Source organism: Halichoerus grypus, chromosome 10 (genome assembly GCF_964656455.1).
Source record: "Halichoerus grypus chromosome 10, mHalGry1.hap1.1, whole genome shotgun sequence".
NCBI lineage: Eukaryota > Metazoa > Chordata > Mammalia > Carnivora > Phocidae > Halichoerus > Halichoerus grypus.
The window spans coordinates 123,423,733-123,438,265 of record NC_135721.1 but is presented as its reverse complement, the minus strand read 5'-3'; the positions used below and the strand labels follow the sequence as shown (position 1 = coordinate 123,438,265).

Genomic DNA, 14,533 nt, shown 5'->3' with positions numbered 1-14,533 from the left:
TAAAAACAGACACATAATCCAATGGAACAGAATAGAGAGCCCAGACATAAACTCAGGCATATACAGTCAACTAATCTTTGACAGAGCACCAAGAACATACAATGGGGAAAAGATAATTTCTTTAATAAATGGTATTGGGAAAACTGGATATCCATATGCAAAATAATGAAACTGGACCTACCTTATATCACTCATGAAAATGAACTCAAAATGGATTAAAGGCTTAAATGCAAAACCTGAAACTATAAAACTCCTAGAAGAAAACACAGGGAAAAAGCTCCTTGACATTGGTCTTGGCAATGTCCTTCTGGATATGACACCAAAAGCAAAAGCAAAACAAGTGACATTATATCAAACTAAAAAGCTTCTGCACAGCAAAGTACACTATCCACAGAGTGAAAAGGCAACCTATGAAATTGGAGAAAATATCTGTAAACCATATATCTGAGAAGGGGCTAATATCCAAAATATATAAGGAACTCAACTCAATAGCAAAATAATAATAATCCAATTTAAAAATAGACAATGGACCTGAACAGACATTTTTCCAAAGAAGACAAAAAATGGACAACAGGTATAGGAGAAGGTACTCAATACCACTGATCATCAGAGAAATACAAATCAAAACCACACTAGATAAATAGTATGGAGATTCTTCAAAAAATTAAAAATAGAATTACCATATGATCCAACAATCCCACTTCTGGATATATATCCAAAGAAGAAGAAATCACTATCTCAAAGAGATTCTGCAATCCCATGTTCACTGCAGCATTATTCACAATAGCCAAGATATAGAAACAAACTAATGCCTTATCAACGGATGAATAAAGATATGATATATATATACAATGGAATATTGTTCAGCTATGAGAAAGAAGTAAAACGTGCCATTTGAAGCACCACGGATGAATCTAGAGGACATTAAGGTTGAATTCACAGAAAACAAATAGTAGAAGGGTAGTTACCAGGGGCTGGAGATGGGGAGACAAGCCTTCAGTTGTAATATGATTAAGCTCTAGCGATCCAATGAATAGCACGATGACTAGAGTTAATAATACTCTGTTTGAAATTTGCTAAGACCTTAAGCATTCTTACCACACACACACACACACACACACACACACACACACACACACAAAGGTAACTATTTGAGGTGATGGATGTGTTAATTTACCAGATCGTGGTAATCACTAAGTACCCATATGTTAAATCATCACGTTGTGTATTTTAAATACATACAATTTGATTTGTCAATCATGCCTCAATAAAGCTGAAAAAAATAAAATAAAATTTTAAACATGAAGAACAATAACAAATATGAGGAATAAACAAAATAATCTATATACACACACACACAAAACAGGTGGACATATTAAAACACAAATACTTTCTGAGTTAGAGCAGGATGCTTTTCAGAGGAAGTCCTCATATTACTAAAGAACTATGGGTGAGCTTAAACCCCATGGGCCTGAACTACTCTGTAATCTACCCCAAACCAACAAGATGGTATCTCTGAATTTAGACACAGAAAGATCCAACGCAGTATGGATACTTAGACGAATTTAGGTTAAGCCCAATACATACAAAAATATTTATAAACTTCTATAAAACCTATCGAGCTTGTCAAGCTTTGAAGAAACAAACAAAACCTGGTGAGGAACAAACTTCTTGAAAATATATTTCAGGGGTTTTGGCAGTAAACTGTTGTTACACACTGTTCTTTACAGTTTTTTAAAAGGAAAAAAGGGGAGGTAGAGAATACACCTGGATCTCTCAATACATTTTTATGTTTGCTTATTTGTTTTTAATAGGAAAAAAAAAATTTCCTGATCAGAAACTGAGGATAATTAGTTCTATACATAGTATCTTTTCTTTCTTTCTTTAAGAATAACAACAACAAAAACAGCACAGTAACACATTAAATGATTTCTGGCACTATGTCAAAAATCCAGATATTGAAATAGAACACTTAAATGATATAAGCTTCGGTAAATCCCTAAAACCCAAAAATGTAACAATATTTTTAATACCCTACTCTTAGAAAAGGAAACTGTCAGGGCACCTGGGTGGCTCAGTCAGTTAAATGTCTGCCTTTGGCTCAGGTCATGATCTCAGGGTCCTGGGACCGAGTCCTGTGTCTGGCTCCCTTGCTCAGCAGGGAGTCTGCTTCTCCCTTTCCCTCTGCCCCTCTCCCCTGCTTGTGCTTCTCTCTCTCTCTCTGTCTCAAACAAATAAAATCTTAAAAAAAAAAAAAGGAAAATGTCACATGTACTATAGGTAACAAAAGTACACCAATAATGTGATTACTTTCTTGTGTTTCATCAGTGGAGTCGGGAGAAACACTGCCTCTGTAGCTAGCGAGGCATGCTTTCAGGAGGCTTTCTCCAAACTGCAGGTGGCCTGGGAGTCTTTCCAGGAAGACCTTGAAAAACAACAGTATTCCTTGCTCTGTGTAGATATTATGAATCCTACAAAGCACTTAGGGGTTTGTCCTCTGCTAAAAACATCTTAGGAGGGGCGCCTGGGTGGTTCAGTCAGTTAAGCGTCTGCCTTCGGCTCAGGTCATGATCTCAGGGTCCTGGGATTGAGCCCTGCATCAGGCTCCCTGCTCAGCAAGGAGTCTGCTTCTTCCTCCCCCCTGCTCTCCCCCTGCTCATTCTCTCTCTCTCTCCCTCAAATAAATAAGTAAAATCTTAAAAAAAAAAAAAAAGAAAATCTTAGGAGGGGTGGCCAGGTGGCTCTGTTGGTTAAGCATCTACCTTTGGCTCACATCATGATCCCAGGGTCCTGGGATGGAGCCCTACATCAGGCTCCCTGCTCAGCGGGGAGCCTGCTTCTCCCTCTGTCTGCTGCTCCCTGTGCTTGTGCTCTCTCCCTCTCTCTCTGACAAATAAATAAATACAATTTAAAAAAAAAAAAATCTTAGGAAATCTGAGATCCTGGTCCGTTCCCAAGCTGGGTTTCCCCACTCACCTGCAGACAACCACCTATTCTAGCCCTATCCTACTAGTGCCCTTGCCACCCAGAGGGTTCTAAGCTAGCAATTAGCATCAAGTCTGGGCCCTGCTCAAAACCCATTCCTCTTACTGCCTCGGTATCAAGCTATAAAAGTCCTTACTCATAATGGGGTATTGTTAACAAAAGTAAAAAAAGTAAGCTGATCCACAATGCTCTGTATGATTGGACCCTGCAGCTTCTCCAAATGTTTCTTTTTTTTTTTTTTAAGATTTTATTTATTTATTTGAGAGAGAGAGAACGAGAGAGAGAGAACACCTGAGAGGGGATAGGGTCAGAGGACGAAGCAGACTCCCTGCCGAGCAGGAAGCCCGATGCGGGACTCGATCCAGGGACTCCAGGATCATGACCTGAGCCGAAGGCAGTCGCTTAACCAACTGAGCCACCCAGGCGCCCTCTCCAAATGTTTCTTATGCCAAACTTCCCCCTCACTCAACTGTCCTTGGGTCACCCTGGAACTTATTTCAGTTCCTCCATGAGCAAGCTCTTTCCCACTTCAAGGCCTTACACATGTAGCTCCTTCTGCCTGGAATCTCATCAGCTATCCCTGCCCCACCCTACCCCCTTTCTTCTAGTTAACACCTACTTCAGCCAGTCTCAGCTTGGGTACCTTTTCCTCCCTTCACCTTCACGCACAAGCACATGCTCACATGTACAGGCCAAGGCACCTCTCTGCTTCCTTAGCATCCTCTACTTCCACCACCGTAGCATTCATTACAAAAACGTTAGAATATAAGGCCCATGACAGCGGGCTCCATGCCTTTATTATTCACTGTTACAGCACTAGCACCTACCATATCACAGATGATCAGTAAATATTCACTTAATGAATATCAAATGAAGGCACGAGGGTATTAGTCATCCTGATCTATACCCTTCTTTCCCCACTGCGCTGACTACTATGTGCTGCCTGAATTCTGTGTCTTTCATCTCAAAGCCAACTGTTAAGATATCATAGTTCTGGCTCTAATTCTGCTCAGGTTTCCTATCTCAGAAGAAGACATTTTCTAAGTTTAACAGAATGCAAGTTAAGGTGCCAACATGTGTTTAGTCAATTAACATGTACATTTCAGGCACTTGTCTAATCTCTCAGCCAAGAGAATTGGTTTGTCTAGACAAGGTTTTATGTGAGATGTTCAGCTACATGGCCCTGGTCATTGTGGCCACTCCAGGGCAGTAGCCCTTCCTGAGATGGAATTAATGATGTGATACCTTCAAGCTTCCAACTTGGGAAAGTTAAAAGAAAAAAAAAAAAAAAGTAACCCAACTGATTTCCCTAAAAATTCTCTCCCTTGCAAGGTTGTTATGAGCGGTGGGAAGGAAAATGAGAAGGATGAGTCAGTGTGAGTCAGTGTTAAGAAAAAAGCTCTGCTTCTGGTAAACAGTTTGCTCTTTTACAGACAGGATTAGGATTACCCGACTCCCACTGCTAAAAATACACAAATAACAGGTGGTATACATTATATAAGTAGTTCCAAAACAGAGACTCAGATCACTGACTCTAAAAAGGGAACAGTTAATCAGCGATTGGCCAGACCTTCTCCAGGGCCTGTTTCTTCTTGGAGAAGCCCCAAGACTAAGTAAGCGTTTCCTTTAAGACAATTAAGATCCTAAATACTTCTACTGCTCACTCAACTGACCTAAAGGAATGACTGAGCCTCCCTTACAAGAATTACCACTGAATGAGCACCTATTTTATGCTAACCTGTGCCTGGCACTTCAGATCATTCATCTTTAAACTTGCAACAATCCTGTAAGATGGCTATTATCAGCGTTTTATAGATACAAAAACCTGAAGTTCTCGGAAGTTAAGTGATTTACTCAGGTTGCACAGTGGCAGTGCCATGATTTTAACTCCGATCTGACTTGGAAGTGCTTGTTTCCCAGTATCCCAAACTCAATTCAGAAATACATATGCATCACCATGTGCAAAGCAGTGTACCATGTATCACAAGGGACTCAAGGGAATCAGAGGCTCCTCCAATTATCAAGAAAGCAAAGAAGAAAATGGGATCATCTATGGGAGATTCATCTCTATTTCTAGAACCTTGAACAAGGCCTGCCACATACAAGTTGCCTGGGGCATTATTACTGAAATATATGTGGAGGGTAAGGGAAACACACAAATGTAACACAGGCAGTCTGTGGTTAGTGTCATGAGCAAGAAGGTATTATGAGGTTTAGATTATATCCTAATGCAGGGTTCTGAGGAAGATCCATGAATAAGATGGCATTTAAGATAAGCTTGACAAATGGGACTTTGACAGGCAACAGTGAAAAGTAAAGAGATGGTGGAGTCCAGGGAGCAATACAGTTGAGATAAATCCTTTAGCATCTCTAGCAAAACTGGGAAAATGAAGCTGGAAAAGCAAACTGAGTGGGCCCTGAGTCTGCTTCAAGTCCTTTTATACAGAAAAGCACAAGAATTACAGATACTTCCTAGTTGATTCAGATCAATACATGAGGAGACACACTTACTGGTTAAATAAATCAAGAACTGTCATACAGCCTTTCTGGAACAAAGTGGTAAACGTGGTGGTAGGGGATATAACTGACTAAATGAATATATGTATACAAATCTAGAATACATGTGGTAATATAGCAAAAGGAACATTACAGATAAGTTCTACCACTTTCATTACTTCAACACTGAATCATTACAGTACGGGTTCTGGGAGTGTACATTTTCTTTTAATTTAACCTACAGCCCCATCATTAGGAGACCAGTTAGGTCAATGCTCTCAGGCATAATCACTAGAGGGCTTTCTGGAAATGAGGGAGGGGGAAAGGGCATTTTTGGTTTCACAGTATTTCATTACCTACTCACTCAAATGGGCATTTAGTAGGGGGGGACCAGGACATTAAATGTCCAGCAAACTGTGAGGCAGTCTTACAGAAACAAAATTGCCATTACCCTGCCTGACTTGCAAATACCAAGACATTCATGTAAGCGGAAAACCTATTTATAATGATGAGCCTAGAACTTAACTCCTTTTCACTTTTAACAGCGTACTTTCACATGGTTTTAGAGGCACTGTATTTTCCAAGAATACATAGAAAAGGAAGGATGTAAATACCATATAAAAAGGAAGATGATGCTGTTTTGTATTCAAGAGTGAATTATCATTCCTGTACCATACCTTCGAATAGTTCAGTAAAAAACTGAAACACACACATATATAATAGAGCATATGCACCAAATGTGAGCACTGTTTCATCTACGTATTTGAGGCAGATGCTCACTATACTTAAAAAAATTTTTTTTCCTATATGTCTGAAACGTTTCATAATACAAAGCTGGGGGGAAAAATCCACCTGGCCCCTATTAAGTAAGAGGTCATAATAGAGGCTAAGAGCACAGACTCTAGAGCTCTGTGACCTTAGGCAGGCTACTTTCCCTCCCCATGCCTCAGTTTCCCCATCTGTAACATGCGGATCATAATAGTAACTGCCTTCCAGAGCTGTTTTAAGGATAAAACAGATTAATAAATGGAAACTGCTTAGAACAGAGCCTGGCACAGAGTAGATGCTATTGAAGTGATAGCTATTCTCATCATACCTCAGTGAACAGTCACCCACCCACGCACCTGCCCGTCTCTCCATCCTGAGTTATTTGCACAAGCAGAAAAAGGTAGAAATTCTTGACCAAGAGTTACTGTCACACTGTTTCCTTCCAATGAGATCCTTTCCCTCTCTTTCCCTTCTTGAACCTGCTTCCGCCGGACGGATCCTCCTTAGCCTCTGCTACTCTAGCGCTCTTCTTTTCTCAGATGCCTCATGACCTTGGTCTCTCTCATCCCAGCTAAACACCTCTCCTCCTTTCTCCCTCCTAATTCTTATTCATCCTTCAGGACGCTGGCCAAGCACCAGCTCCTCTCTGAGCCTTATCAGGCTCAGCCATACTTGGCTGACCTCTTCTGGAGTCCTTCTCCCAGGCAAGTAGAATAAGACCGCTGTGAAGTGTCAGCTACCTTTCAATTTGCAGGTGTCTCTCTAAACAATTTTAAGCTCTTTGAACAAGGGCTACACCTTTCTTTGCTACGTATTTTCTTGGGCTTCTCATGGTCCCTTGCAGCAGATGCAGGAGGAAATCTTTTCTTCCATCTCAGCTGCTGCATTTGCTCTCTGAAGAACTGCCCTTGTTTTTAATGCTGTGTCAGATAATAACTGGATCCAAAGGCTTCGCCCCATACAGAATACTTCAGTTGACAATATCTTCTGTGCTAACATAAAGCTGAGAGTGGTCCCAAAGAATTCCAAGCTGCATAAGCTGCACTTACAGAGGCCAGGGTACACTGATTGGGTGTCACGCGGTGCCTCCCCCTGCACATATCCAAAGGCTGGCATGAGCTGCATCCTCCTTTCCCTCCCAGCAAATCCATCATTCTGCCTGAACTCCTTATTGGGAGAACCAATGTGATTAATGGGTGATATTCTGAAGGTGACAGGACCAGAGTCCTTTTCCTGAAGTGGTCTCCAAGAGAAATATATACACATGGGGGCAAAACAAGGAACAGGAAAGCTTCATTCTAGACCAGGACTTTGGTCCCAGAACTCCCATGAGCTAAGCTGGACCACATTGTTCATAGCGTTGCCTTGTGAGAACCTTCCAGCACTGTACTCAGAATGAGATCCACTCTCCTCATTGCGGTTTACAAAGCCTGAGGTGACCTGGGCCTGGACTATTTCTCTAGTCTGAAACTGTACCACTCTCCTTCTCCTTGCCTATCCTCCAGCATCATGGTCCACCTATTCTTTGAATAGGACAAACTCAACTCTACTTTAGGGTCTTTGTGCCTGTAGCTTCAAGTCATGATTCCACTATTTATTAGCTGCGTGACCACAGTTAAGTTACTCAATCACTTAGAAACTTAGTTACTGCCTCCATAAAGTTCAGTCACTCTGGAAATATTTATCAAGCGCCTATCATATGCATGTCCTTTTCTAGGCACTGGAGATAAAGCAATGAACAGAAATAACATTCCCATTCTCTTTAGCTCACATTCTACTGGACAGAAGGCAACTAAGCAAATAAATAAGATAATTTCAGACATTAGCAAATTCTATGAAAAAAATTAAGCAGAGTAATAGGACAGGTGAATGAAAGTGGGGAGAGCAGGCTGTATCGGAGTGGTCAGGCAAGGATGCCTTGAGGAGGTGACATGTGAGTTAAGATCTATTACTAAGGGAAACGAGGTAAAGGGTACATGGGATCTCAGTATTGTTTCTTACAACTGCATATGAATCTGCAATTAGCTCAAAAAGTTAAAAAAAAAATCACCCTGGCTGCCATGTGGAGATTTATATACATACATAATATTTAATATACGTATAAAATCATTTAAAATTTTAATCTGTTTTAGTTAACCCAGTATTTCCAAAACATTTATCGTTTCAACACATAATCGATATAAAATTATTAACAACATATTCTTTATCCTTCTGCTACGTCTTTGAAATCCATTGTATGCAACACGTCTCAATTCAGACTAGCCACATCTCAGGTACCGTACTGGACAGTACAACTATAGAGTTCTACCTAAAGCCTTGGATCATGGGCATTTAACGTCGACTCTCATCTCTCTCTATACTTACTCCCCCCTGCAGTCTTTTTTTTTTTTAAATATTTTATTTATTCAACTGACAGATAAAGACATAGTGAGAGAGGGAACACAAGCAGGGGGAGTGGGAGAGGAAGGAGCAGGTCTCCCGCCGAGCAAGGAGCCCGATGTGGGGCTCGATCCCAGGACCCTGAGATCATGACCTGAGCCGAAGGCAGACGCTTAACAACTGAGCCACCCAGGTGCCCTTCCCCCCTGCAGTCTTATTGAGATATAATCGATGTACAACATTTTATTAGTTTTAGGTGTACAGCCATAAATCTTATATAAGGTCAAAATGGGAATCAGGGAAGTCCTAGCCTCAGCAATCAGACAACAAAAAGAAATAAAAGACATCCAAATTGGCAAAGAAGTCAAACTCTCACTCTTCGCAGATGACATGATACTCTGTGTGGAAAACCCAAAAGACTCCACCCCAAAATTGCTAGAACTCATACAGGAATTCAGCAAAGTGGTAGGATATGAAATCAATGCACAGAAATCAGTTTCATTTCTATACACTAACAATGAGACAAGAAAGAAATTAAGGAGTCAATCCCATTTACAATTGCACCAAAAACCATAAGATACCTACGAATAAACCTAACCAAAGAGGCAAAGGATCTGTACTCAGAAAACTACAGAACACTCATGAAAGAAACTGAAGACATAAAGAAACGGAAAAATGTTCCATGCTCATGGACTGGAAGAACAAATATTGTTAAAATGTCTATGCTACCCAAAGCAATTTACACATTCAGTGCAATTCCTATCAAAATACCATCAGCATTTTTCAGAGCTGGAACAAATAACCCTAAAATTGTATGGAACCAGAAAAGACCCCGAATAGCCAGAGGAATGTTGAAAAAGAAAAGCAAAGCTGGTAGCATCATAATTCCCGACTTCAAACTCTATTACAAAGCTGTCATCATCAAGACAGTATGGTACTGGCACAGAAACAGACACATCGATCAATGGAACAGAATAGAAAACCCAGAAATGGACCCTCAACTCTATGGTCAACTAATCTTTAACAAAGCAGGAAGAATATCCTATGGAAAAAAGACAGTCTCTTCAATAAATCATGTTGGGAAAATTGGACAGCCACATGCAGAAGAATGAAACTGGACCATTTCCTTACACCATACACAAAAATAGACTCAAAATGGATGAAAGACCTCAATGTGAGACAGGAATCCATCAAAATCCTAGAGGACAACACAGGCAGCAACCTCTTCGACATCGGCCACAGCAACCTCTTCGACATCAGCCACAGCAACTTCTTCCTAGAAACATCTCCAAAGGCAAGGGAAAAAAAGGCAAAAACGAACTATTGGGACTTCATCAGGATAAAAAGCTTTTGCACAGCAAAGGAAACAGTTGACAAAACCAAAAGACTACCAACAGAATGGGAGAAGATATTTGCAAATGTCTTATCAGATAAAGGGACAGTATCCAAAATCTATGAAGAACTTATCAAACTCAACATCCAACAAACAAAAAATCTAATCAAGAAATGGGCAGAAGACATGAACAGACATCTCTCCAAAGAAGACATACAAATGGCCAAAAGACACATGAAAAAAATGCTCAACATCACTGGGCATCAGGGAAATACAAATCAAAACCACAGTGAGATACCACCTCATATACCAGTCAGAATGGCTAAAATTAACAAGTCAGGAAATGACAGTTGTTGGCAAGGATGTGGAGAAAGGGGAACCCTCCCACACTGTTGGTGGGAATGCAAGCTGGTGCAGCCACTCTGGAAAACAGTATGGAGGTTCCTCAAAAAGTTGAAAATAGAGCTACCCTACGACCCAGCAATTGCACTACTGGATATTTACCCCAAAGATACAAATGTAGTGATCTGAAGGGGCACCTGCATCCCAATGTTTATAGCAGCAATGCCCACAATAGCCAAACTATGGAAAGAGCCCAGATGTCCATCGACAGATGAATGCATAAAGAAGATGTGGTATATATATATATATACACAATGGAATAGAACTCAGCCATCAAAAAAAATGAAATCTTGGGGCATGTGGGTGGCTCAGTCGTTAAGCGTCTGCCTTCGGCTCAGGTCATGATCCCAGGGTCCTGGGATCGAGCCCCGCATCGGGCTCTCTGCTCAGCGGAAAGCCTGCTTCTCCCTCTCCCACTCCTCCTGCTTGTGTTCCCTCTCCCGCTGTGTCTCTCTCTGTCAAATAAATAAATAAAATCTTTTAAAAAAAAATGAAATCTTGCCATTTGCAATGACAAGGATGGAACTGGAGGATATTATGCTAAGCGAAATAAGGCAATCAGAGAAAGACAATTATCTTATGATCTCATTCATATGTGGAATTTAAGAAACAAAACAGAGGAGCATAGGGGAAGAGAGGAAAAAATAAAACAAGATGAAATCAGAGAGGGAGACAAACCATAAGAGACTCTTAATCATAGGAAACAAACTGAGGGTTGCTGGGGGGCGGGGGGTCAGGGGATGGGATACCTGGGTGATGAACATTAAGGAGGGCACATAATGTAATGAGCACTGGGTGTTATATAAGACTGATGAATCACTGAACTCCACCTCTGAAACTAATAATACACTATATGTTAATTAATTGAATTTAAATTTTTAAAAAAAAGGGAATCAGGGAGACCTGTGAGGAGGCAGCCAATGCTGCTGACAGCTCACAGGTTGCAGAAGGAGCAGTGTGTAGTTTGCTATTATGGCAATACAGCCAAATGGACTGGGGGTGGACAGGACAGTAAGAGGGATCAAGGAAGAAGGTTTTCAGTTTAAGCACCTGGGTATTTAAATCCTATCTACCTACCCAGTGCTCCTCTGAGAATTAAATGAACTAATATATGTAAAACACCCAACACAATACTAAGCACATAGTAGGTGCTCAATATATGTTGAAATGAAAGAAAAAAATCGATCCTAAAGTTCTAGTACATAAAAAAGTGAAGGTACACCTCATAAACGGGATAAAAATCTTCTAATTCCTTCAGAAGTTAAAACTAGTTCCAAATTTCATTTTTCAATGATCAACAAGTTAGATCAAGGAGTACATTCAGCCCCTTTCTAACTTCCTTTTCACTCAAGGAGATGTAAACATGTATCACAGAGAAGTAAGCATTCCCATGATTCTAAAAATCCAACATTTTTCCTGTCGGCATCTCTAGAACCAATCTAGAAGGTTAAATTAGATTTAAATTAGAAGAAGCACTGGGGTGCCTGGGTGGCTCCGTTGGTTAAGCGTCTGCCTTTGGATCAGGTCATCATCCCAGGGTCCTGGATGCTGGGCTCCCTGCTCAGTGGGGAGCCTGCTTTTCCCTCTCCCTCTGCCCCTCCCTGCCCCTTGCTGGTTGTGCGCACGCACTCTCTCTGTCTCAAATAAATAAATGAAATCTTAATAATAAAATAAAATAAATTAGAAGAAGCCTATCTTCTAATACAACATTGGCTGGATGACTACTAGAGATGATTTGAGTTAGATCTTTTCGAAAGAAATATCAACAAAATATACTGGAAACCCAGGAAAAAGCACCAAGAAAAGAAACTGTGTAATAAACATTTAAATAGAACAGTCTATGAGAAATAAAGCTAAGAGAGGTCATATGTCACTGGGGCCAAATAGTAGCATTAGGATATTGCTCTTTTTGAGACAAAACTGCATTTTATATTTATTTATGTTGTTATTTGTGGGTCCACAATGGGGGTTTAGTTTGTTTGAATGAAGTAGTTTATAAAAGTCCAAGATGCTATAAATCACAAATGGTAACAAGGCCAAATTTTACTAACTAAAACAAGAATCAAACTTTTAAAAAGTCAAACCTATGTCAAATAGTAGTTTGAGAAGAGAAAATCTTCTTGAGAATATAAGTGTAGGACACCGACCTTCGGACCGGGCTTTATGTAACTCTCATGCCCAGGAGACGTGACAGCTGACTGCCCCATCCAAACAAACACTGCAGAAATGTATTATAACCACCAGGGATATTCTATTTCTCTTCCCACAGTATTTACTAATTCTTATCTCAGACAGATATGTATGTGATTTGGATGAATGTTCTGCATAACTAGAATTCTTTGCAGTACTAAGGAGAAAGCAAAGTGTTTCAAACTTAGACTTCATTAAAAGAAAAAGAAAACTGATTTTTTTAAGAGGAATCCTGGAGGATTTTGGGAAAGCTATTTTTAATTAGGAGTTGAGCAAAGTGTTATAAGAAAAATAAAGACAAATGAAAATCTGTTTATATTTCAAAGATGATGAAACAGATTCTGCCACAACATTTTTCCAACAGTAATTCCCAACAAACTGTTCCTTAGGAAAACTATTTTTATCCCTTTATTAACGTGGTTGATAAGTATTTCATTTCTAGTGCTTATATGGACAAGCTATGTAAAGCAAAATTGTTTTCATGCTTTAGAAACAAACATTTTGCAAATGGAAACAAAGCTTATTGTGCTATAATATTTATTTGCTAGGCTGTCAAATGACTCTGGGGCCTGTTAATATCATGAAGTCTCAGAACAAGAATCCATACAAGTAATAGGCTTGACTCCCAAAAAATTCCAGAAGCATGGTCCCTCCAGGCCAGAACATCACTCTGGAAAATTGTGATTAACGTTAATTAATCCAGAACACATTTACATGCCTTATTGCACTGCCTTATGTGGTATATAAGATGTTACTATCATTCTCATTTTTCAGACGAAGAAACTGCAGCTCAGAAAGGCTGATGTCCAAGGTCAACAAGTTAGTAAGTGCCTCTGCCGCTAAACTCCACTCCCTCAAGCCATGCAGTGGTGACAATAATGATGCGGCAGCCGCTGCACTGAGCTGCACTCACCTTGTATGGGGGGGCCCTGTTCTTTGCACTGTTCATATGTGAACTCACGTAACCCTCGCAACAATTCTAGGAGGGAGGTGGGCAGGTTTGTCCTGGGCCATCACCTCCTTTTTCTCCACCCTGCCCATCATACTTGCCCTGCTTCTTTCCCCCACAAAATCAAAACGGGCCCTTCAGAGTCCTCATGTTCTCTCTGTCCAAACCAAAATTGATTCTAAAATGTTGATAACTACTGAAGCTAGATGACGGGTAATGGGGGTTTCTTTTTATACAATTCTACCCTTGTTTATGTTTTAAAATCACCTTACAAACATTTAACATGTTTTGCTCTAATGTGGAATCTAACCTATTAAAGAGTCTAGAAGACTAGCCTCCACTAACAAGGAATTCGAAGGCAGTGTTATGGAAGATGGCTATGTCATAATAGAAGAAAGCGACATTGATTCATCCATTCTTTCCATGAACACAAAGTGGGGGCCCACTATGTTAGGATATATAAAGGTCCAACGAAGGACTCCTATCCTCAAGTTAAGAGTTTAATAGCAAATACAACACAAATGCAAAAATGATTACAGAGAAGGACTATTTATGAGAAATGCCATAAAAAGCAAAGTTCAAAGTGCTATGTGAATCGGAAAAAGAAGTCACATCAGGACATATTCCATTACGCTGAAATTTCTGGGACAGTCCAAACTTTTTGGTGTATCAAACATTAAGCATTACCTAAAATCAGCAAGTGGCCCACGAGAAGAAATGGAGCTAAATCCAAAAGCAACATTAGGGTTGGAATGCCCACATGCCCTGTTTTATGGTATTCTAATCATTTCCAGATTAAAATCCAGGCCTCTCAATGAAAAGGGCAGGATTCCTCTGAACTGCTGGGACCAAAACATACTGATTAGAGAAGATTTATCTGTAAAGAAGTTCACCAGAGCACCAACTATAACACTAAAAACCAAGCAACAATGTAAATGTCCAACAGTAGGGTTTGGTCTTATTTCAACAGATGCACAGTAATCCCTACAAAACAACTTAAAAAAAAAAAACACTCTTCCCTGATGGGATCA

The 14,533-nt window shown here is 40.1% G+C and overlaps 1 protein-coding gene across 3 annotated transcripts in view; it reads right to left on the bottom strand.

The window, feature by feature from the left end:
* Positions 1-14,533, bottom strand: part of PKIG (cAMP-dependent protein kinase inhibitor gamma) — a 93,457-nt gene that overhangs the window by 61,370 nt on the left and 17,554 nt on the right. The gene's annotated exons all lie outside the window — the stretch shown is intronic.